At 43.7% G+C, this 24,514-nt stretch overlaps 1 long non-coding RNA gene across 1 annotated transcript in view; it reads left to right on the forward strand.

Annotated features, from left to right (window-relative positions):
• Positions 1 to 1,420: 1,420 nt before the first annotated feature.
• Positions 1,421 to 24,514, forward strand: part of LOC138581927 (uncharacterized) — a 151,384-nt gene continuing 128,290 nt past the window's right edge. Inside the window, exon 1 of the long non-coding RNA XR_011304879.1 lies at positions 1,421 to 1,700. This is a non-coding gene — a long non-coding RNA (uncharacterized lncRNA). The remainder of the gene's footprint in view (positions 1,701 to 24,514) is intronic.

Genomic DNA, 24,514 nt, shown 5'->3' on the forward strand with positions numbered 1-24,514 from the left:
GATTCTTTAAGATAGATAAAGGGACTGGGTTTGACGGGCTGCCGATTTAAGATGGGAAATGGCAGTCAAGACAAGCTCATCTGTAAACACCCCAGAAAGTTATCCCAGCTGGTGGTTACAGGCGGATTAATGTCAACGACATTCACACTAGTACAAGGGTGGGAAGATTCGATATTGTCACATATTCTAACGGTTTTAGAATGAAAGAAATCAGCTAACGAGTCACAGTGAGACTGAGATGGCAGAACAGTAGGAAGGAAGTGAGCAGTAGATGAGAAAGATTTGACAACACAAAAAAGTTCCTTTCACTGGTTAAGGGCAGCTTCGATGCTTTGTGTAAAAAGAGACTGCTTGGATATTTTAATTGCCAATGATACTTCCTATAAAGGTAGACAAGCATAGCTTTGTCAGAGGGACTAAGAAGAGCGCCATTTACACTCAGCTTGGTGAAAACCAAGCTTAGCTGCTTTAAGTTCGACAGAGAACTGAGGTTAAGAGGGCCGACAATGAAACGCTAGTAAGCTTAAGAGGCACAAGTTGATCGGCGGCATTTAACAGTGCTTGAGACAAAATCGAAAAATCAATAGGCCTACCGTTTGGGCAATTAGCCATGACAACAGATGCTAAATGAGGCATGTCCATATTACGCCATTTTCTCCTAAGAATAGTACGTTTGACAGGGGGCGACAAACGGATCATAAGGGGCACTGAAAAGAGACAAAAAAATGGTCTGTCCAAATAAGATGAATAATAAGCAGAATAACGGGAAGAACTTCTACTACCTGATTGGCTGTAAGAATTAAGTCCAAAATTCCACCAAGCTGGTGAGTGGTTTCAGCAAAATGTTGTTTAATGCCTAGGTCTGAAAAACGTTCCAAAATCTGACCAAGATTAGGGGCTAAGGCAAATTGAGTCTAATGTTGAAATCGCCCAAAATACCTAAGTTCACATATTTCAGTTGAAGCGAAGTGACTAATTCCAAGAAAGAATACTTAAAAAGTGAACAAGGTCCAGGAGTGCGATATACGAGAAGAAAATGAACCGACTGTGACACTGATATCGCCAAGCTTACCAACAGTGATTCCATACCCAGTGTATGAGCAAGAGGCACCAAATTAACTTGAAGAGCTTATTTAAAAATAATGGCAACCCCCGCCCCACAGGACGGGAGGCGGCTCTATCCATGTGGAGAATGTTGTAGCTACCGAGAAAGAATTGTGAAAACATGGGAGCCGAAGAGTCGGTCAACCGTGTTTCAGTTACGCAAAGCAAGTCGGAACCAACATTACAAAGTAAATCATAAACATGGCTGGTATGTGCCACCATCGAATGAGAATGAAGTAAATTAACAATTAAAAAAGATGTAGATACGACCTTAGCCAACCTAGTAGTAGGAGGAGACAGAGCAAATGCAAAGTACCGTATTTGCAGCTGCCAGCTCCACAAGTCCAAGACGTGAATAATGGCGGTCATGTGGGGCAAGACAGTGCCCCCCGCCCCCGGGCCCGTTCGAGTCCCGGAGGGGCCCAGACTGGATTACCTTTGGCACGACCTCAGCACGCTGAGAGTGCATACACTGCGCATGACAGCTGCGCTGTCTAGTCAACCCATGATTAAAACGACACATGGAATTACTGGAGCCAATCAGCCCTCTGCAGCAATGAGGAGAGAAGAAAAAGTATGGCAAGTAATGCGTGCAGGTAAGAAAAAAAGAAATCGTTTGGCAACTCTCGAGTCGAACCTCAGTCTGCCTGGAGGCCAGGGACCCTCCAACATCAAGCACTGTTACAAGGGAATAATTAGTATGCTCCCCAATAATGAAAGCTGTCATTCTCTATTAAGCCATATAACATACCCGAAGGCCCTCTTGGGGAACTGAGGGCTTACACTTTTTACTATTTCCATCGCTCTTGTGCTGGAAATAGAATATATGGGTTGTGGGAGCTGCTGGGGAGCACTTGGGGTGCTAGAGTGCGTGGAGGTGCATTGCGGGGTCAGTAGCTGGTGCACACAACCACAACAACAATTGCATACAGGATTTCACAGGCTACTGAACGTTTGTCTCAGTGACCTTCACAACTCCACTGAGCTCTTTTGAGGGAAATTTTCGACCCTTACATCCATCCATCCACAGGACTTTTTATGATCTTACTTGCCATATGGACTCAGGAATGTGGCTATTCATCAGTATTTGCTGTATTACTAGTTCAGTACTATTGCCATATTTAACTCCATTATTTAATTTTTCAATAGAACATACATAGTTAATGTGTTTTATATTTCACTATTGCAATGTATAGTGTCATTTTCTTATGAATATTTATTATTTATGGTTGTGAACTACATTGAGCCATTTTTACTCTTAGTATTCCAACCATGGCATATAACACTTTGAAATCCAACACTTAATAATGCTGAATGATTTGCCTCCACTTAATGGAAAGTATGTAGAAATATTTTGGAAATATTAATTTACTTCAGTATGTATTGTTTCACATTTTATAGAAGCTGGCTTGTTTTATGGTTGTTTTAGTCTGTTTAAGGTTGTCTGTTTTCGCATTTTATAGAAAACATCAATTCCTATGTTGTTTTGACGGTTAAAAAAGTTGACCTCATAGAAAGGCATTACCCTCGTTCTTCATGTGGGCGAATGTGTCAGTGCCCAGATGCTGTGGAGAGGAAGCTGATTTGATAACAACTGGACACAAGTTGGGCATTCAGAAACGTTTGGATAATGTGCACGTGATATTAGTAGCTATTTTTCTTTTATATTTTCAGGCTGTAAATCCCTGAGGAAAGATCTCAATGATTCGAAATAGATTGGAATTATTGAGACTGTTCGCCCAGATATCTGAACATTAATTATGCACAAGATGACCCAGGAAGATTAAAAGTTAAAACAAAGACAATGGATAAGAAATGTATTTGAAGAAATAAGCACATATTGTGAGTTTCCTCTGTGCAACCAGCATCAAAGGGGTGACCGCTGGTCCCATTTTACAAATGTCATTATTCACTGGGAGGCAAGGTGACTGCTGGAGATACTCATTGAGACATCACAATTTGTTTTTACACAAGAGGGTCCTTGAAATATATTTAATGTTCCAACTTTAATTAAACTTTAACTTTAAGTGTTCAGATTGAAATCAGGTCCATTTCAATAACACTATATCATTACCAATGAAAATCATGACGAGCTGTAGAAAGCACAACACTCATGTCACTGACCTTTACCCAGAACAACTTGGCTTTTAGATGTTACCTAATTTTTGGGCACCTACATATTCCCTGTTTTTCAGTTCAACCTTGCTAATGTATCTTCCCTCTGTAGGATGAAAGGCATAGTCAAGTACATCTAACAATCGGATCTCAGTTCTAACAGCCTTGTAGAGGCCCCAGACCGTCATGAAATCTCTTTATTCAAACACCTATTCACAATGGTACTGATGATATAATCCTCAGAAGTAAGGCTGTGCCAAGCACACCTCATGTGCTTGACTTTCCCTACCGTGCTGCCCTTTCAGAGACAGTGCTCTACAACAACACTGCCTCATGTAATATTGCCTACCTTAGTGCGATTCATTTTATAATTCTTGGGATGGTAAAAGGTTGATTAAGGGCCACTTGACATGTGACTGGTTTGACCTAAGCTTTATAGGTCCATTCTGGAACCAGCCCCTCCAATAATTATTTCTGAAGCACATTTCTATCACATTTTGTAGAATGAAAGACTGAGCTGGGTACCCCTGCGGTGGTCACCATACCACAACCCTACAGTACTTTCAGAGGTACTGTTCTGACATGCTATATCCCAACTTTGTGTTACTCACTATCACCATGAGAAGGATGAAAGACTAAATCCTGAACACCTGATAATCAGCTGGCTTTGCCACAGCCATGCCTGCTTTTCACAAGTACTGTTCTGATATGACATCTTACAATGTTATTACAATGCATTTAAACAAAAGGTCTTTATCCCCACCTGATGGATGAAAGGCTGAGTCAGAAACAAAATGCTATTTATTTTTCAAGCTCTACAAGCCTTTTTTATGCATTAGCCCGATATATAATATTTTCTTTTTAATATGATTAACTTCTCCCATACACTTTATCTTCCTCAGATTGATGAATAGCTAAACTAGGCCCATCTGATATGTCACTGTCCATTCCAAAGCTCTACATGCTTCAAAAAGCACATGCCTTTAATGAACTCTCAAAGTTGGATGTTGTCCAATCCAATCATACTCATTTGAACAGCCAAATACTGTGAATAGGTCATATAAGACACCCTCCATTATGTGAGAGCCTCTGGTGGTGCCAGTTGAAACAGTGTCATGTAATGTTAAGTTAGTGAGATTTATACTATGTGTTTTAGATGGATTTCTAAAAACTGGCCTGGTGGACATAGTTTAGGAGGCCAACCTAGTTATAGTGAACAGGGGTACTCTGGGATTGTAGCCGAACGATCAAGGTAAGCAAGGAGAGTAGTCAAGGCTAAGTCTCCAGGAGAGGTGAGTGGGGTCAGAGGTCCAGTGAGCCCACACAGTGAAATACACAATGGTTATACTTACACAGATAAGTACAAAAATACTTGTAGGCCCAAAAACACACTATAATAATGAATTAAACAGGTGATGTTATCACACAACACTCTAAATATAAAGCATACATACAGTCACAGTTGGTTAATACAAAGCATACAATTCCCCTGAATACCTGAACGGGAAGGCAAGTAGTTAGGCACATGTATAACCAGTCCACAGGAATAGAAGCCCTAACTTTATGAGTCCAACCCTAAGTTAAATGGGGTCTTGTGCCCAAAAGTTCAAAAAGTACATTTAGAAGATGGACCAAGTTAGGTAATGTTCCTGTGGGTGTGAAGATTGTTCCAGAAGTCTTTCAAAGAGATTTACAGGTAAGTAATATGCTTTTTCTAGCTTCTAGAGAAGCTTTTTAAAAAAACATTTAAAAATCCGTGGATCGGAATATAAATCAAAGATCTTTATAAGGGAGAAGGTAGGCTCTCAAATAAGTATTGTGACTACTCACTCCCCTCACTCTGATATTTCCAAAGGACTTGGCCGGTCGAATGGGGGTCGCTGGAGGTAGGTTTTCCAGCCATTGGATCCAGTAGAAGATGCCCAGGAGCTGCAGGTGCAAGGAAGTTTCCAATCGGGTCCAGGGGCTGGGTGCAACCCTTTCCAGTGAAGAAATGCAGTTGGCACGGATGCAGGACTCTTCAGAACAATTTACTGTGACAGTCACTGCACATGGGCGACAGCAGGCATCTCACCAGTTCATTCCAGAAAAGGACCCGTCAATGCTGGGATGCTGAAACTTAGCAGGGCAGTGAAATGTAGGACTAGCTGGAGAGCCCTGAAGTTCCAGGCAAAAATGTGGAACGGTGATGCCTCTAGCACGGTAGCCCAAAACTGAGCTGGTCAGTACACCGGGTGGTCAAAGGACACCTCTGAAGGCTCTGAAGGGAATGTGTTGAGACTGGTTGGTCCCACCAGTCCAAAGGGTCAAAGCACCAGCAAGGGTCTTCTGAAATCAGGTAGTCAAGAAGGACTTCACTGGGAAGGCAGCAAGACTGGTCACCAGGCGTCTTCAGGATGTCTACTCAGGTGTTCTGTTGCCTGCACAGCTACACAGGATACGTGGCTCCTCTTCTGATCTGTTGGAAAGGCTGCAAGAATCCTCGTCTTATTCTAAATTCAGGTGAGTGATCAAACTCAACCCTCCAAAAGAACGATCTGGCCAAACATGCACACCAGCAGTGGTCCAATCAGGGAGAATGTGGGGCTGACTTATGCATGTACACTACTCAGACTGGCGCCAGTATGTGGATTGGAACCAGAGAGTTACAGTCCACTTCCTGAGCCCATACACACATGGCATGCACTGGCACATAAAATCAACAGCTTTACAGGCAGATACATGACCATATAAGGGAATTTCTGACCTGTAAAGGCAGGAAGTAGGCCAAAGAACAAAATGACCAAAGAACAAGTGAACAATCTCATGGCACAGCCTCGTAGGACACCATCCACTGTTAGTAGCCAAATGGGGTAAATGCGAATGAGCCAACTAAAAATATAGCAAACATGGTAAAAGTGTAATTGCTGCCACCAGCTTGTCTTTAGTCACATTTAAAAGTAACTAAACATCCTTTTGGTGTAAGTCTGGGGTGATACAAAAGAATCCCCATTGCACTGCCTTGAAAGATGATGTGTGCATTATGAAAAAGCTAGAAACAGATAACATGTCTAAAGACAAAAGGGAAACATAGTTTCCCGGTACTGACAGTCAGACGGACTAGTCCATTTCCCCATAACAAATTAGCAAAAGGGCAGTGAAGTGAAGCTTAGGCTTACCTTCTCTGCAAAAAGTCAGCAAAAGGAGTAAAACAAAAGCAAAACGTTTGGGGGTCCTTAGAATATGGAGGAAAATGTCCCTAAAAGAGAAATCTTTGTTAACACTATGTAATGCTGCCATTTGAAAACAAGAGTGATGTTGGTTTATTAGTGGGAGGAGAGGGAGAGGGCACAGGTGTTTTTGCTATGGTGTCGGTAGTTTCAGTTTGGAAAAAAAAGTCAATGTGTGTGTGTTTCCTTCTGTGTGGTCTGGGTTAGTTGTCCCTAAAAGTGTTTGCGTCCGTATTGAAGGCCTTGTGTGCCCATGGCAGAAGGTTGCATTGGCTTTGTTGAAATATTGTGAGTTATATTAAGTGGTTTGGTGTCAGTGGGGGTGTTGTTATGAGGGTGATGTGTGTGTGGCAATGTTGGTTTGCATGTTACATATTTTTAGGGGTATGGAGGGTTTTAGTATGGGTTAGTGGGGAAAAGAGAGTGCAATCCTCTTGAGAAAAGGTTAAGTCCCAGTCATGCAGGTTGCGTGTTGGGTAACTGAAACCCAGAATGCCATAGTTAGCTGTGTTTAATCTCTCTTTGACAATGGCCTATGGTTTACGAGTTAGCTCTGCATATTAATCAGGCAATCTATCCAAAATTGTTACCTCATTTGTCCTCACATGATCACCCTGTGCCAGACAGAAACCAGAAGCAGGCCCACCTGACATGTTTCTGTCACTACCTCAGTTCATCTTTTGAAATGCATTGTCCTGTTACAACATCTCCATCTATCAATAATGTTCAAAGTGGTCCCTCAACAGGTTATGCAAGTTGAGTTGTTCAAGGTGATGGGTAAAACAGACTTTGATAAAAGACTCAAAGACAGCAATCTTAAACTTGAGCAAAGATGGAAATTTCACAAAAGGCACCTACGATTACTTGAACGACAAGGTCTACACATGGATGGGTACATATAAGTGGCAACCAACCATTACCAATGGTAGTATCTCGTCTGACCTTCAGATATTTCCACTAATACAATCAAATTCCCCATGAATGATGGAGAAGATAGCAGAAGTTTAGAAATGACAGGTACGTCCAACATCCAATCTGCAGCTTCTACTCTAAGAACTTTTTTTAGAGAAAAACACAAAAAGTAGAGAACCAGGAGGGGTCGATGGAAACATATACAATCCCAGAGTACAAACTCGATTACAGGACATAAGAAACTAGTGAATAACCTCTGATAGGATACTGCATAAAAAAGAAATAGACATTTTACAAAAAGGCCTATATTTCCTGACCACATATAGCACATCTTTATTTGATGGTAATGGCAATCTCTTCAGTTTCATTCGAAAAATTCAATTGAACGTATTTTTCACTGAAATTGAGCATGAGCATGATGACACAGAATCTGCAAAAGAGGAAAAATATTTTGAGTTTCGACCTCACAACACATTTGTACGTCCCATTATAGTGCCATCTATTGAGATTTTTTTAAAAAGCTGTTCTTCTGAGTAAATTATTCTTTAAGAAGCCTAAAGATCAGAATTTGAATAGAGGAGCGATGTCTTGCATTCATCACTTTACTCTGATGAAACTATCACCATCTGTCCAATGGCAGTGCCCTTGTCATTCTTAACATCCTAACAACACGTATGATTGACCGATTGTAGCTGCAAGCGAAAGTATTCTCCAAACTATAGGCAAACATGTTGACAATTTTTTATGACTATAAAGAAGAATGTCCTAAACAATTAAGCATGCATGAGACATATGCAGAACTGGACATCCTTCTAATGGCATTTCTGTTAAAATTATGCCTTGGGTTCTAGGTGTATTCATGATCAGACTTAAACATTTCTAACGGTACACTTCTCCAGTACCTATATTCTGTTTGCTTCCCATGGTACATAAACATCCTAACAACCCATTTGATTGACCCATTGTAGCTGCAACCGAAAGTATTCTCCAACCTATAGGCAAATATGTTGACTATTTTTTAGAGCCTCTCATACAGAAAATGGAAACAAACATTAAGGATACTACACATTTCCTACAGACACTGGTGAAAATACGATTTGACGATAATGACATTCTACTCACAGTTGATGTAAACAGTCTCTGCACTTCTGTACCTCATGATTTAGGACTGGAAGCTGTTGAGTGGATTCTGCTTCAAGCAGACCACATAGGAGCAGCGTTGGAATTCATATTTCATTATTTTTATTTATCTCACAAAACTCTTACTTTCGATAAGAGGACAAACATTATTTACAGACATCAGGAACCTCAATGGGAGCCCATGGCCCCCGTGTATGGCAATTATTTCATGTATACACATTGGGCCAGATATATTGATGATGTATCTTCAATCTGGCATGGCCCAAGAGAAATTTTGGATGACTCTTTAAAATATATTCATGCTTTTGATGACCGTAAACCGTTTTTATCAGAAATTGGGGAGCTCAATGTCCACTTTTTGTACGTTGTGGTAATGCCAGAAGCACACTCGTTTAAAACAACAATATTTCAGAAACATATAGAAAGATAAAATCTACTTCACTGTTTAAGCTTCTATCCATTTAGCACAATGAAGAGTTTGTCCTATGGCCAACTACTCTGTGTGAAAAGAATCGTGAGTTTTGAAGATCAATGTCTTGGTGAATGTATTAAACTTCTTGGTAGATTCTCAGAGATTCTTCAGATGAGGGACTAGAGGCAGCAGTGGTTAATGGTTTCACCAGAACAAGGGAATCCTTTAACTATAGTATCCAAAGCACCGAGATAAGAAATGCACAGAGATATTAGCGCTTGTTACATTGAGACACTAGAACAAGTAATGTATTTCCTACATTACCAGTATTTGCATTACATAAGAGTAACATCTTACGTGATGTATTGGTGTTTACTGATAATACACAAAAGAAAACAACAGCAAGAACACGTACGGGTATGTTCCCATGCTTAAATTGCAATGGCTTTATTAAGGAAAACTTAGTATTACACCCAATGACGGGCTAAAAGATTGTGTTGAGACAGGTTGCTACATGTGATTCAGACCATGTAATATATGCAATACCCTGCCCCTGTGGGATCTACTACTTTGGCCAGACCTCAAGAAAAGCATGTACGAGATGGAAAGAACATCGCTCTTCTATTAGGACTCATAATCCAAATTCATTGGTGGCCAAACACTTCAAGAAACATGGGCACTCTATTACGCAACTAAGTTTCTAGATCTTAACGTTAGCCAAGAAATTGCCCTCCTATGACATACAGAGAAGTTTGGAACAAAGAGAAGCCTTTTGGATAACAGATTAAATGCCTTGATACCTGGAGGCGTGGATGACAAACTTAGTTCCTATTGTTTTTTTATAACCAGCCTTTTTCATCTTGTGTACCTTTAGATATGGTACCTAGATGTGTTCTGTCAGTTATCTGTGATTACTTGATGATGCTGTTGTGAACTGTTAATTTCCATTGACCATACTAGGGGTTTCATATGATGACCTTTCTCGCTATGACATGCAAATGACAATTTACTCCCATTTCCCAGTTTTTAGAATTTCGGAGTTCATTGTGCGTGCTGAGATGCTATATTACTGTCAATGCACTTTCTTTTTATTTACTTTCCCCCTTTTTTCCTCTCCCTTTTGTCCTTCTCCAATCGATGGCCCATGGTGGAGAGGCCCACTGGAAAATCTTGAGCCTTCCCTGTAGGCTAGTCCAGCATTGCCAGTATATCCGCTTCTCCACACTCTTAAATATACATTTATTGTAATTCTCTGAAACAGGGAGCTGATTGACCTCATAAATATTTGTGAAATATCTTTAATATAATCAAATATGCATACAAAGCTTGGAATCTAAGGACAACATCTGAGGCCTGAGGGAAGCAGAGATACATGGGTATCCCGAGAGGATAGCTCAGCGGCAATGTTCTCGCCTTCGAAGCAAGACGACATGAAGCAACACAGGTTCGATCCCCAGGTCCGCGCTTAGACACCTCTGGGTATTTAAGGGCATTATAAATATGCAAGTAAGACAAACAAAAACAATTACGCAAAACAAAATTTCTTGTAACAGCGCCTCGATGCCCGCGGGCTGTGTGAGCGCTTTAAAAATGCAAAATAAACATGAGAGTGGGGAGATAACAATGGGGGAGAGGGAGGTTTTGCAGTTTAGCCAGTTTAACTGCACAGGATCCACTAGTGACCATAGAAGGAAACAGGTGGAGCAGATTGTTGTATCCCAGGTTAGGATAGGGAATGTGTGAACATAGGTGCTACTGTTCCTTGAAGAGGATGATCTTGTTGTCCTTCCTGAAATGTAGAAGCAAAGAGGAGAGTCTTGTGTTTACAGAGAAGAGGTTCCAGAGATTGTTAACATAGACCAGGAAGGGCTCTCTTCTGGCTCTTTCCCTGCTGCAACGACAGAGTTCATGTCTGCACATGTCCTTCACTTCTGTTGGACAGTAGACCTCCAGAGATAATGAGCTTGTCAGCAAGGTAGCTTGCGGTCTTGAGGTTGATGGCATTGTAGATGATACAGCAGGACTTGAAGGTGACGTGATTCCAGTGGTTGCCAGTGCAGTTTGATGATGGTTAGGGTAGAAGTGATGTGGTTGAATTTGTGGTGTCCTTTGATGAGTCATGCAGCATCACGTAGCAGACATTTCAGGACTGCCAGGGGGGTTGATGGAAGGCCTCTCTGGAAAACATTGCCATTATCCGGGTGGGCGAGGACCAAGGCTTGGACAGGAGATCTGATATTGTTTGCTGGGATGAAGGGCTTGATTTCCGCAGGGGAAAAGTTGATGTTTGTGTTTTTCTTGCTATGTGCTCCTTGACAGGTACCTGTCATTGAAGAACCCAAAGGACATGGTGTATGTGGTCAACTGGGGTGTGAAGCCCTCATGTTTCATGATGGATAGCCAGTTCTGGATGTCAAGGTGCTCATAGTTGTTGGACAGCAGCAAGAATACATTCTTGGAGGGGGTCAGCTTCAGGTAATCACTGTACATCCAGTGTTCCATGCATGATGTTCTTCTTCCACCAACATTTATAATTTCATAATTACCGAAGCAGCTAAAGTGATATTGCTATAATAGGTTAATTGAACACTTTTGCAGACCATTAATAGCTGGAATAATTTTTTTTTATTAAATCCAGGTTTTAAAATTGTGTGCACCATTCAGGGTTCTTGGAAATACATTCTGTGTTTTTTCTCTATAAATTCTTTTAAATGATGATCTCTCATCTATCAGTTTAAACCTGCAGTATTCCACCTCAAGATATACAAAGGGGACACACCCTATGTGGCCAGTGAGGAATTGCTGCATCAATATATAACCCTGGGTCAAATAGATGGTGGTTATACTAGAAGTAAACATATATCTTCATGAATGAACATTGGAAATGCTTACTTCAGAATCTGCGTTGTCAGCAAAGGCATTGCCAGCTATGCAGTACTATCCGTTAAGTCTCTCCTTGGTAGGATCGTGGATCCAATTGGTGGAATCTCTCTAAATTCTATGGAAATTAACCCATCAGCGAGATAATCATCTACTACTTCTATTTTAATATGTACTATCTGTTGGATCTGTTGAGTCAGGGAATCTAGTAACCTTCTAAATATCTGTGCGCATTATAGAACACTATCCCTTCACGAGACTGTACTTCACATAATGTAAGAACCACTGTCATAAGAACAACATTTTAGGATGCTGTGGCTCCCCCTTTCTACCTATCCTTTCTGCTGTACATTGACAGAAAACAAGTCCCATATTTAACACCTCCAGGGTCATTTCTGGTGGCCAAATAAATGCAGTACCTATTATCCGGGCCAGAAGCAAATTGGAGGAAAATGCATCTGTGTATACAAAAGCTAATAACTAAGCACAAAACAAATAAAACAAATAGAACGTGAATCACAGTTCGTAAAATACATATGTATAAATTAATCTCAGTTCTACGGTTCATCAGGCAATTCATCAAAAAAAAAAAAATACAATATCAGGGATGGGAATAGAAACCTAGGTAGAAGTCAAAATGGATTCACAGCCTTCCAAGTGGTTGCAAGGATAATGAATTCATCTAACTTCAACAATAAGTCTACAATAATTTCCATTTTTAATTTCCTTTTCGGTATGCATGGAATAAACATTAGGCCCCAGCATTCTCCTGAAAGATCCTGTAAGGAGTAAAAGAATTGCATCCTTAATCTGGAAGCAGAGTTGTCACATGTTGCCACACTCTAAAATGAGCAAGTTGTACAGTGAGGGTGTTCGAATTCAAGCAATAGTCCCAGAAGGAATTCGCAGTGATTACCTCGCGGCTATGAACATGTCTACCCAGCATGCACATATATATGGTCCCCAAGTTAACGCATTGTCTGAGTACATGTGTCACTGATTCCAATTTTCCTGCAATGCCACAGATACGACAACACCTGTCTTCAAGTGCTACCTTTAAGCGAGGGCCCAAGACAGCCATTAATGGGAGTTGGTTTGTACAGAGTTTCAGTAAAAACTGTCTTACATCCAGGGTGGGGCATAGAAGGAGGTAGGGCTGGATTTTTCCATATCGATGTACTATATGTGACACTGCCTCACACCCCTTTAAGTTAGAAAGATGAATACAGTTCCAATAGCCACCAATCCCATTTATTGATTTTGTGCTCAAAGGATTTGTCTCTAATATGAGTGTGAGACCAGTCAATCTCCGAAAAAAGCATTTAATTCAAAGTCTTGTAATTGAGGCCTCGCAGAACCCTCTCTGAATCATGATTTTGTCCTACTACTGCAAGTCATTTGAAAACTGGGTCGGCACAAGATATTAAATAAAGACATTCCCCATCCCGAAGAGCCATACTCCGTAGTGATATTAATCCCAGTTCAAGGTGAAGGTATTCCATTGAACAAGAGGGTCCCAGGCCCAGTACTGAGCGCCAGTAATAACCTTCAAGCCTGTTCAGCCAAGTGAGATCTTGAATGGCTAATGCATCAAGGCCATACAGGATTGCATGGACAAAGCATTGCATTTAAAGCTCAATAATCCCGGCCATACTGTAACCTGCCTGTACTCTGGCAAACTTACATGCTTGGAGAGTGAGGAGTTTAGCTCACCTCTTTTTATGGGCTGTTATCAACTCATAGCCTGACCGAACGTCAAACTCCAAGCCTAAGTAGGAGTAGGATAATGAATAGTCTATAGTACCAATTAGGGTATCTATCCTGGTCCTACTAACCTTGTTTCTAGTAATCACAATTATGCTATTTTTTTTCCAAATTGATGGACAGGCCCAGCTTGGAGGCATAAATGGCCAGCTCATTTAGCATGCTCTTTATAGCAGAGATGGTCCGATGGAATAATACCAAATCATCAGCATATAACATGGCTACCCTAGATATGTCTCCTATCTTTGAAGGACAGTTAGATTTTACAGACATGCAGGGTACAAGATCAGCAATGCATAAGTTATACAATATAGGGGCAGCTACACACCCTTGCTTGACACCCAAGTTTATGAGAATGGGATTAGAAACTTCCCCCTCTTTATTCAGTCTTACACTAGCTGAGTTGTTGCTATGTAAAAGTATCAGATTGGGTAGGAGCTGTAGGGGGGCCGGAAAATGGCTGCTTAGCTTCGGAGTTCCATGGAGTGTGGACACAAATCCGGCCACATCAGCGGACTGAGTTGTTCCCATCTCCCTAAATTTGTCCAGATTGCTGCCAACACTTTGATGCCTATCCTGACCTAATTCCAGCGAGAATCGAGCTCTGGGAGACCCGCTGTGCCTTGATAATATTCGGGGCCAGGTCGCGTGGGCGGAACCCCGGCGCTGCCTAGGACCTGGCTGGGAGCCCCCTCCGCGGTGACGGCGGGAGACTGCGCCTTTCACCGGCGGCACACTTGGACTGCACCTGCCTGTGCCTGACACCGGATCCCGGTGGGCGGCTGAGACCGTGTCCCCCCCGAGAGCCGCAGCAACCTCACCAACTGCCCGCGCTGCGCCAGGGGCTGAGGCTGCGCCTGGGCTGGTGCTCGTGGCCGCCCCTCCTCTCTATCCTGCAGCACTGAGGCCTGGCCTTGCTGCCCGTGTGATGGCGTGTGATTGCTGGCGTAGGGCCGCGTCTGGGGCCTGCACGACTGGCTGCCCAGGACAGTGTTGGGCCCTCATCCTTGGACGCCGTTGGCGCCCACACTCTACGTAGGCGCCAGGATCCGGCAGCATACCCCGCAGGCTGAGGCCCGTGCTCGCGGGGCAGGTGAGGAGCTGGGGGGTGCTGATCCCTGCTAGAGTCTCCTGCATTGGCCCACCACGTGCCGTTGCTCCCTCACGGGGCGCTTTATCCAGCTGCCACCCAACCAACTGGTATGGGCTGCAGGTCCTGTCACGCCTGGCGCCTGGGCCCCAACAATGACTGAGGCCTGACTGGGTCTACAGGGCCATGGGCCCCATCTAATCCTTCTACTCTTCCCCAGGTCTTCCTACAACTACTCCGTACCACCACATCGCTCCCCCTGCCGAATGACTGGTCCGTGGGGTTTTGCTATATCTGGCCCTGAGGGCCCTTGTAACAATCGAAGCCTGACTGTGCTTGCAGGACCGCAGGCCCCCCATCTACTTTTTCATTTGTCAGCCTGGGGGCCACCAATAACACTGCCTCATCAGCACTGGATTGCTGGCCTGGCAGGCACCGCACCTCTGCCACTGCACCTATCATCGCTCTGGCAGCACAACAGCGAAACTCGCCATTGCCCTGGCACCCCCAACGCTGGAGGACTGTATGAGCTATCGAACCATTGTGTCCTAATTGCAGCCTTATCATTGCATAAACTCTGAATACAGCCGCTGTTGTCACTGGCTACCCCTGTTGCTTCTCTACTATAGAATCCTGCAGCCAGGGGGCACCATAACATGGTGCTATACCGCTATTCTCCACGCTGTGTCAGGCCTGGCCTGCTGGGACACCCAGGCACGCTTACCACACTTGTAATGTCTAACAGACCCAGAGGGGCCAATAAGGTGGGTGCCATGGACACATTTTCAAAGGCAACCCCGTGAGCGGAGCTGGGGTCTGCAACATCTGCCCATGGGGAACATGAACCCGAAATTCACTCCAGTGCACTGACCCCCGACCTCACTGCAATGATGGAATCAATGGCCAAGAATTTTGCCTCTTTCCATGAGAAATTGGACAATATTAACGCCAACGTTGCATCCCTCAAATCACGGGTTGATCAAGCTGGGACCAGGTGCACTGGGGCAGAAAATAGAATTTGGGCAAATGAGGAAGGGCTGCATGCCCTACAGGAAACGGTGGCCACTCTGATCCGAGATATGAAAACTGTGAAGGGGAAGTGTGATGACCTTCAGTCCTGCTCGCGCAGGAATAACCTACGCATCATTGGGGTCCCTGAAAATGCCCTTAAGGGGTGCATGGAAATGGCAGTCGAGAGCTTACTTAAAGGTCTACTGGGCGATCCCACCTTGTCCCCATACTTCACAGTCGAGCGGGCTCACCGGGCCCTTTCACCGCGTCCCAAACCAGGAGACTTCCCCAGGCCCATCATCGCTAGAATTCTCAATTACAGAGATAGGGACCTCATCCTTCGCCAACCACGCGAGAAGGGCGACCTGTGCCTCGACTCACACACCATCCGTATATTCCCCGACTTCTCTGTTGGGGTGCAACAGGAGAGACGCCAGTTCCTAGGTGTCAAGAAACTGTTACGAGTTTGCAACGTCCCTTACGCAATACTGTTCCCGGCCCTGCTTAAGATCACCTTCAAGAAAAAACTGTACTTTTTCACCGTCCTAGAGGAAGCAGTGAAGTTTATAGAGTCCCAGATACCACTTCACAATCCAATTGGGGACACCGTGGACAATGATTGAGCTCCAGTTACTTAGAGGATATGTGATCTGGTCATTACTGCTTGCTTTCCAATGTGCTGATTTTAACAACAACCACACCACTAGGGAAGTCCAATATTTTAGCTGTCCACAAGCTGCATGAAAGTATGTAGAGGGCGACAGACCCGATAAATCACTGGCTGCTCTGACTAGGGGAGAGTGGGGACAGACTCAGATCACTTGTGTCAAGGATTGGTGGGGTGCAATGCAGTGGTCTGACCAGAAGATTTTAGAAGTCTTTACAGACTTCTACACAGAACTATACTCCCAACCCCCCGAACATAGTGAACCCCATATGAGGGATCTCCTTCAACAGATACCTACGACCTGCATTTCTCCTGCAACCAGAGACTAGCTAGATTCCCCAATCCTACTAGACAAAATATTCGAGGCCATATCCAGTCTCCCCAAGGGTAAGGTGCCGGGACACGACGGGCTCACGGCAGAATTATACCAGGAACACATTGCCATACTGGCCCCTAAACTACTTGAGGTATCGGACGAGTCACTCCAGCAAGCTGCCCTTCCCCCAACACCACGTGAGGCCGTCATAACAGTGTTACTTAATCCCGGTAAACCCAGTGATGAGTGCAGCTCCTATAGGGCCCTCTCGCTAATGAATCTGGAGACTAAGATCTTCCCCAAAGTAATAGGAACCCCTTCCTTCCAGTTATGACATACATGGTTCATGACGACCAATCAGGATTTGTACCCGGGAGGTCCACTTCCCGCAATATCAGGAGGCTGCTCAACGTCATGGCGTGGATCGATCATGGTGCAAATGCAGTTGCGGTCACACTTGATGCCCAGAAGCCATTCGATATGGTGTCCTGGAAGTACATGTGGCTGGTACTGGAGACTATGGGCGTCGGGCCTAACATGATTAGATATATTAAGTTTCTATATACCTCTCCAGTGGCCAGGGTTCGGGTCAACTCCCTGACTTTGGGTCTTATCCCACTCTTCAGAGGCACCCGACCGGGCTGCCCGTTCTCCCTGATTCTCTTCGCCCTGGTGATAGAGCCAATGGCTTACCACATCAGAGCATGCTACTCGCGCAGGGGGATACGGCTAAAAGACACTCCTGAGATTATTTCACTCTATGCTGATGATGTGCTATTGTTTATCAGAGACCCCGCTATCCACCTTGACCCAATTTTACGCGACATCACTCGCATGGGCACACACTCCGGATTCACCATCAACTACACCAAGTCTGAGCTTTTTCCCCTGACCAGTTTCACTCAACAACCTGTCACCGAGTATCCATTCCGCTGGTCGCCCGGCGGGATCAAGTACCTGGGGGTCCAAGTGTCCCTGACCAAGGACACATTGCTAGCAGACAACTGCCTGGCTGCGGCAATGCAGGCTCAGGCCAAAATGACACAATGGTGCTCCCTTCCACTGTCACTAGCTGGGAAGCTCTCACTCATCACGATGGTGCTGCTCTCAAAGCTGTTGTACATATTCAGCAATGTACCCATCTGGCCAGGGAGGGAATACTTTACAAGACTGCACAAATTGTGCGCACAGTTCCTATGGCATGCTGGCACTGTGTGCAAAAAAGGGTCTGATATGGCTCTCCCTTACGATAGAGGGGGGTTTAATGCCCCTGACCTGAGGCTGTACTGGCTGGCGGCACAAACTCAATTTGCCTCATATTGGTATCCAGGACCCCCTTGCCGCTCCCATGACAAGCTGGAGATTCTGGCGGCGGCGGGCACTAACGTAATGTCACTAATATTACACCAGCAGTACGTACCGGACTTGCCCATCGACCGGGTCGGAATCACTGCATGCCTGGGGTCGAATATTTGAGGTCAGTGCAGAGCAGCAACCCTCCTACAAGTGGCTCCCTGCCTGGAGATTCCCTGGGCTGGAACCCACACATGACATAGCCTTGGTGCGACACTGGGAGGCCCTGGGGTACCTCGCTCTAATGGACTTCTATCCTGATGGGCAGTTCATAACTCCACAGCCATGGAGGTCGGGCCACTCAGGTTCAGTATTGGAATATTTACAGTATCATAGGCTCCATGCAGCCTTCCAGACTGCTTGGCCTGGTTTCCCTAACAAACCCCTTGACTCACCAGGGATTGCATACATTGCTAACTCAGGTGGTGCCCGTGGGGTGGTATCTTCATTATACAAGCTCTTGCTGATGGGTGTCCGGGCCCGACCCTCCAGGGACCGTGATGAATGGGCGACCGAGCTAGATGTGGAGCTCTTCGATCACCTATGGGGAAAATGTGCTCACATACTTACAGAGTCTCCCTCAATTTTCGTTACCGCACCATACAATACAAACTGTTAAATAGACTGTACTATACTCCGCAGAGGATCTCTAAATTCACTCGGACCACCCCGCAATCCTGCCCTCGCATGTTCTGGGAGTGCCCGAAGCTGGCGGAATGCTGGGGTAAGATCCTGGAGACACTATCGGAAATCAGTGACACTGTTATTGACCCAGACCCGATGGGAGTTCTGCTTCAGATGTGGCAGGCTGAGGGGGCTAAATGTATGGCCAAATTCCTGAATGTGGGCTGCATAGTGGGCAGAAACTGTGTTCTTCAGAGCTGGCAGAACTCCTCTCCCCCCTCATTCAAGAAGTGGTTAAACCTGCTAACTTGGTCTCGTAACTGTGAAGAGGAGTACCTCAGCATGATCTCAACTCGCTCTCGCCCTAAAAATATTTGGACTGCTTTCAACAGCTACCTGCATAGCCTCGATGGGTCCTCCTCTGAGAGTGTTGCCTCACGATCCTCCCATTGACGTACAGACACCTTATAGTGCATTGTGATGTCTTATCTCCCACCTGCTGTTAAACCATTGTCTCTTACTGCTACTGTTTTCATACATGCATGTATTGAACCCACTGGTTGCTCTGACGTATGTGTATGTGTTATGCCTCTGCCAATAGAAATACAAAATTTAAAAAAAGAATGTGTAGGAGCCAAGTTGGACAATTCAAGTCTCTAAACTTTGCCCATAATGTTTCACAATTAACCTTGTCAAAAGCACTTCTGAAATCAACGGAAACAATAGAAAGGGTAGCATCCCTACTACTGCGCGTGGTATGAATCATTTGGTCAAGATCTCAGATGCTGTGAGTGAGTTAAGAATCTTCTAATTCTAATTCCCTTAACACCAGTGACGCAATTATTTTCCAGTGACGTCTAACATGGATAAGAGTCGATAGCAGTATTCGTCCGGGCCCCCTTTAATGCACCATAATGAGTACCGACCGTTGCCATGAAGACGGTATAGTACGAGATATACAAACTCAGGAATAAAGAATTAGCAAAACCTGGGACTACTTGCTCTGATCTTTTCTTAGCACTATGTTTCACAATACCAGTCACGCCCGGGACATTAGATGACTTGAGTTTCAGTATAGCACTCATCAAGGTCCCAAGGGTCAAGGCCAGACCAGAGCTAGGTACTCTGCAATCGGTAGGTGGGGCACGTCTGTGTGGAATTTGGCAGTTATGTGCATAACTAATTATTCACCCGAAATGGGATTCAAAATTCTAGTTATCTGATCACACCTTGCTTTTGTTAATAAGTTCCACATTTTGTGGCTATCTTTGCTGATCATTATCTGTACAAATGTATATTTGCTCAGACAATTGGTAATGTCAAAGCCAAGAACAAAATGTATGACTCTTACTTTACAGGCTGCACTAAGGGTACCACAACAATCGGGGACAAGCGCTCTAGTAACTCTAATTGCTCTGCGCATCTTACGTTTATTATCACAAATGTTAATATCAAAACTTTTACCTCCCCCTAATTTCTACATTATAGTAGGTGTGGTCTTGCTCTTGAAGACTGGACTGGTTAACTGTTGAATTCAGGCTTTTATTCCTACTGGGTTTTGACCCAGAAGAGTATTATCCACCGTAAAAGGGGAAGGTGATAGAACATATTTTTTCAATATTTTTCTGTGTCCATCAGATTCTATTACCCGCATAATTGGGTATCACCTCTCTACAAACACCCTTCCCCTCGCTCATCGGAGTCATTACTATTGTCAGCATGATATTAGCGTGATCGCTATGGGCATTGAAGGATACTTTGAGATTGGTCACTTGCTCCAATAAGCACTCAGTCATCGCCATATAATCTAGGGTTGCCACTTTTTTACCCACTGACCAATACATCTAACCAGGATGGTCCACAGTGGTACAGCCATTTAGTATGGTGCAATTTCATTCTTTTAAATAATCCAACCACTGTCTTCCTTTATCATTGGACCCATTCATTGTCATCACACAGTGATCATGAACATTTCCATATGACCCACATGCCTCCCGATCCACACATTTGGCATTCCAGTCACTTCAAAGGATCACTAGATTGCCATCTGCATTTACTTGCCATAAGGAAAAAATGGAGTCCAGATCATCAAATATGGACTCTGATAAATGGGTACCAGGAGGGTCGTAGATGTTAACTACTAATATTTTCCTGAACAACCCCCATCCCTCAGGAGGAGATATTTCAATGGCCAGAATATTACCTTCCGATTGGCCGTGGTGGATAATTCTAGAATCAACACAATTTTTAACACCAATCAATAAACCCCCTGAAGGTCGACCCCACTTTCCCTTAATAGCATGGGTCTGGTGAATAACATATCCATCAAACTCCATCTCAAAGATAACCCAAGTCTCCTGAAGGATGAACATTTCACAGGACGTTAGCAGATCACTGGAACCCTCTTGTTAAGCCAATGGTTTAACCCCCTCGTGTTCCAACTTAGAATAGTGTTATTTCACTCTGTTGACCTATTTTTGGGGATCATTCTCATCAGCCATTACCAACCTTGAACGTCACTGAACTTGGATAATGACTGTGGAGGCTTATGTTGAGGAATAGTGATTGCAGCCACTTGAGGGCAATTGCACTCTGTGCAACATGCAGGGCTTGCTTCAACAGAGGGCGTAACATCCAATGAGTATCCCTAATGTGCAAGGAAAGACTGATGTAGATGTATAAGCATTGCTGTTTCAGGTAAACAACAATGGATCTTTGGTATTTTTCCCACCAGGTTTCACAAAGGTTCAATGAAGTCAAAGTCTCCAGAATTCAGGATCCGTAAGGATGGAATTTTGCTGAACAATGCCATAAGAGATGATCGATTTAACTGGTGGCGCATTTTAGAGGTGGTTGATGAAGTTATAGTGAATTGTTTCTCATCAAGAATAACCATGGGAGATTTCCTGGATCGGGCTTCTTGATTGGATCAGATTGTGGTGCTTTAACTTCCTCATAATCATTGGTGTTAGGATTTCCACAGAGCTGGCACATCTTCATTTCCTGGTTCAACTCCAGAACCTTTTGCTTTTCTAGTGGGATATTTTTCATTAATACCTCAGTGAGTGGGAACCTTTTTCCACACTCACCTAATCTTTAACTCTTTTTATGGGTGTCATTTTTAAGACTCTCCATAGTGCCTTTTAAAGTTATCATGTCTAAAAACTTATTGGCAAAAAGTGCCTGTTGTTGCTGGGTTGCCCTAGGGGCTCCCCATTTAACTTTCTTGTACTAACCTTGAGTGAACTACAGTTCCCAAGGGTAGAAAGGATCTTTGAATCCCTTTTACATTTGATTCTGTGAAACCAGCACCCCCCCACCTTATGTGGAGTGCTGGGGGATACAATGAATCCCCTTTCACATTAAAACTGTAACAATTCTGTTACAGTGACAAGCTTACCTTTAATGGCTGGTGGCAGTGATACTTTTTACTAATTTGGTGCACCTTTACCGCAGGCTATGATCACAGCTGCACTAAAGGCACCTAAGGGTGCTCATTTTACCAAAATGGTCCCTGTCTTCTTTTTCTGCCATTTTAGTGTTTCATCAGTAGTAAGATCATCCTCAATGACACACACATCCATACATAGGTCTCTGATTGAGTCAATTAATTCCTCATCATCCTCTGCAATCTCAACATAAAATCTGTATTTGTCTCTTTTCCTCTCTGGGTTAAAGGCACCTCTCTAGTTGTCTGAAAATCCTCCATCTCGTGGCGTGCCAAGGGATGAAGACATTTATGCAAGGAGGTCTTCGATAGCCTCATCTCAGGCAGTGGCTTCTGATTATGATTTGTTGGGTGCTTTTTGCAGTTATTTATTCCTGTACCAACTTCATTTCCAATAAGTGATGTCGCCTCGTTCCCAAATTTAGAGTTTTCAAAAACAGTATGTACACCGACAATCACATTGCCAAGAGGCACAGCGGATGGAGTAATACAGGAGTCAACACATACCACTTTCACTTTTGCTGTGCCAACTAGGTTTATAGATGAGGACATCTCTTTTAGATGGAATCTCTGTATTCAATTTATTATATACACAGTGCTGTAATGTATTCATTGTCAAAATTAGGTCTTGGATAGTTGCTGCTGGAACTATAAATTAGTTTCCTCCTGTTAGGTTCCTTATATGAGCTTTTATTAACTCCTCCCTCCACATGAGGATGTTCAGACAATGCGAGCATGGATATTTCACCCGTAGAAACAATCAGAGGTGTGTTTAACATAGTTTTATCTAGGATATCATTGTCTTTACTCTTTAGCCATTCCAGCTCTCACAACATTTGTTTTAAAGCTGCTAAAACCTGAACATCGACTTCTTCTTGGAATAATGATTGTGATGGATCAGTAGACTCCTGCACATCAGTCAGTGCATCTTCCAGATCTTCCAGTGCTCTGCAGCCAGATGCCTCCCCCATGGTCTCTGCAGGAGGAGAATCAGGCAGTGGAAGAGCTAGCGCACGAGGGAAACTGTCTCACCTTTTTGTAAATACTAAAGGCCAATACAAGAGTCCTTTCTAAGGGATATCATTCTTTCTTTCCCCTTCATGGCAGTAGTTAGCCCCCATTGGCTGCACAGCAGATTAGTTTTGAAGTTACTTTTACCGTTTTCAATGAGACCGATCTAATTAACAAACCTCAAACCTCAAGCTTCAATTCATATTGTTCACAAAGCCAGGTTCTTAAACGTCCTTAGCCACCAGCCAGCAAACAGCTAACAGCACTCGAGAATGTACTCTGGAATGCGCTTGCGAATGAGCATGACCCGGATGTTAAATGCAGTTTGGCTGGAGTGGTGGGTGGAGCTTCAGTGCATTTCCATATTGGTCTCAGAATGTAAACTCTCCTTCACGGGAATGTCACAGGTTTCACAACTTTCCACCAGCATACAGCTCACACAGCACTTATGAATGCACTCCAGAATGCGTGTGTTTTGAATTGAATAGCCATGTTTTCAGGGATGTTTCTCCCAAAGGCTAGGTGGTTTTCCAATGTATGCAGACACATGCAGATAGAACGCCTGAGCTTGGTTGTGAGGAAAGAGAAGAATTATCCTAGTTGTGTTCTCGGTGACTTGTAGTAGCTGAATTTCCTGATGGTGAATTCTTGGTCCCTACTTAGGAAGACAAGAGTGATGCACTGGATTTGTTAATTGTATTGTATGTTTAATTGGATGCCAGTGGAGTGTTCAGTGGTCTGGTGGATGCGTCTGTAACTGTTGTTTTGGAAGGAGTCTGTCTGCCACATTTTCAACTCATTGTAATCAGATGAGTAGATAATCAGGGAGCCCCAGGTAGATGCTGTGCTGTGGTAGGGTTAAGGAGACTACTAGTTTGATGACTGCCATGGTTCTATGTGAGAAGGTCAGACAAGGCATGACGCACCAACAATTTAAAGCTGAGAGGAGTAGATTCTTATGATAACTTTTGGCTGCGGTTCCAGAGTGTATCTTCTTGGTGTTTGATCATTTCTCTCAACTGTGGGCAGGTTCTCATTTCTTAAGGCGGCAGGATAAATATGCAGCCTGAGGTTGAGGTGCTACAAATAAACAGATCAGTTTTGCTTGGGTTAGGTTAAATCTCAGTCAGTTTATCATCATCCATAATTTGACATATGCAAGGCGTGTGCTGAGATCCAGTCTGTTTCATGTAGAATCATATGTAAGTTTGTTGCTGATATGGGTATTGATGACATGTAGTCCGTTCTCTTGTTCCATGGCAGCAATTTCTTTGTTTACTTTAACTAGGCATAGTCCCTTCTCCCCATTCAGCAGCGGACATTTTCTTTTTTTCAGTTGCAAAATGCTGACAGCGTTTTCCAACTGAAAAAGATTATTAGTACACTGGTCTTACGGGCCGGGTACTAAAATCAATAAGCCCCTCGCAAAGGGGGCATTAATGCTGCTGATAAATATAG

Source organism: Ambystoma mexicanum, chromosome 3q, assembly GCF_040938575.1.
Source record: "Ambystoma mexicanum isolate Mex_15411 chromosome 3q, UKY_AmexF1_1, whole genome shotgun sequence".
NCBI classification, from domain to species: Eukaryota; Metazoa; Chordata; class Amphibia; order Caudata; family Ambystomatidae; genus Ambystoma; species Ambystoma mexicanum.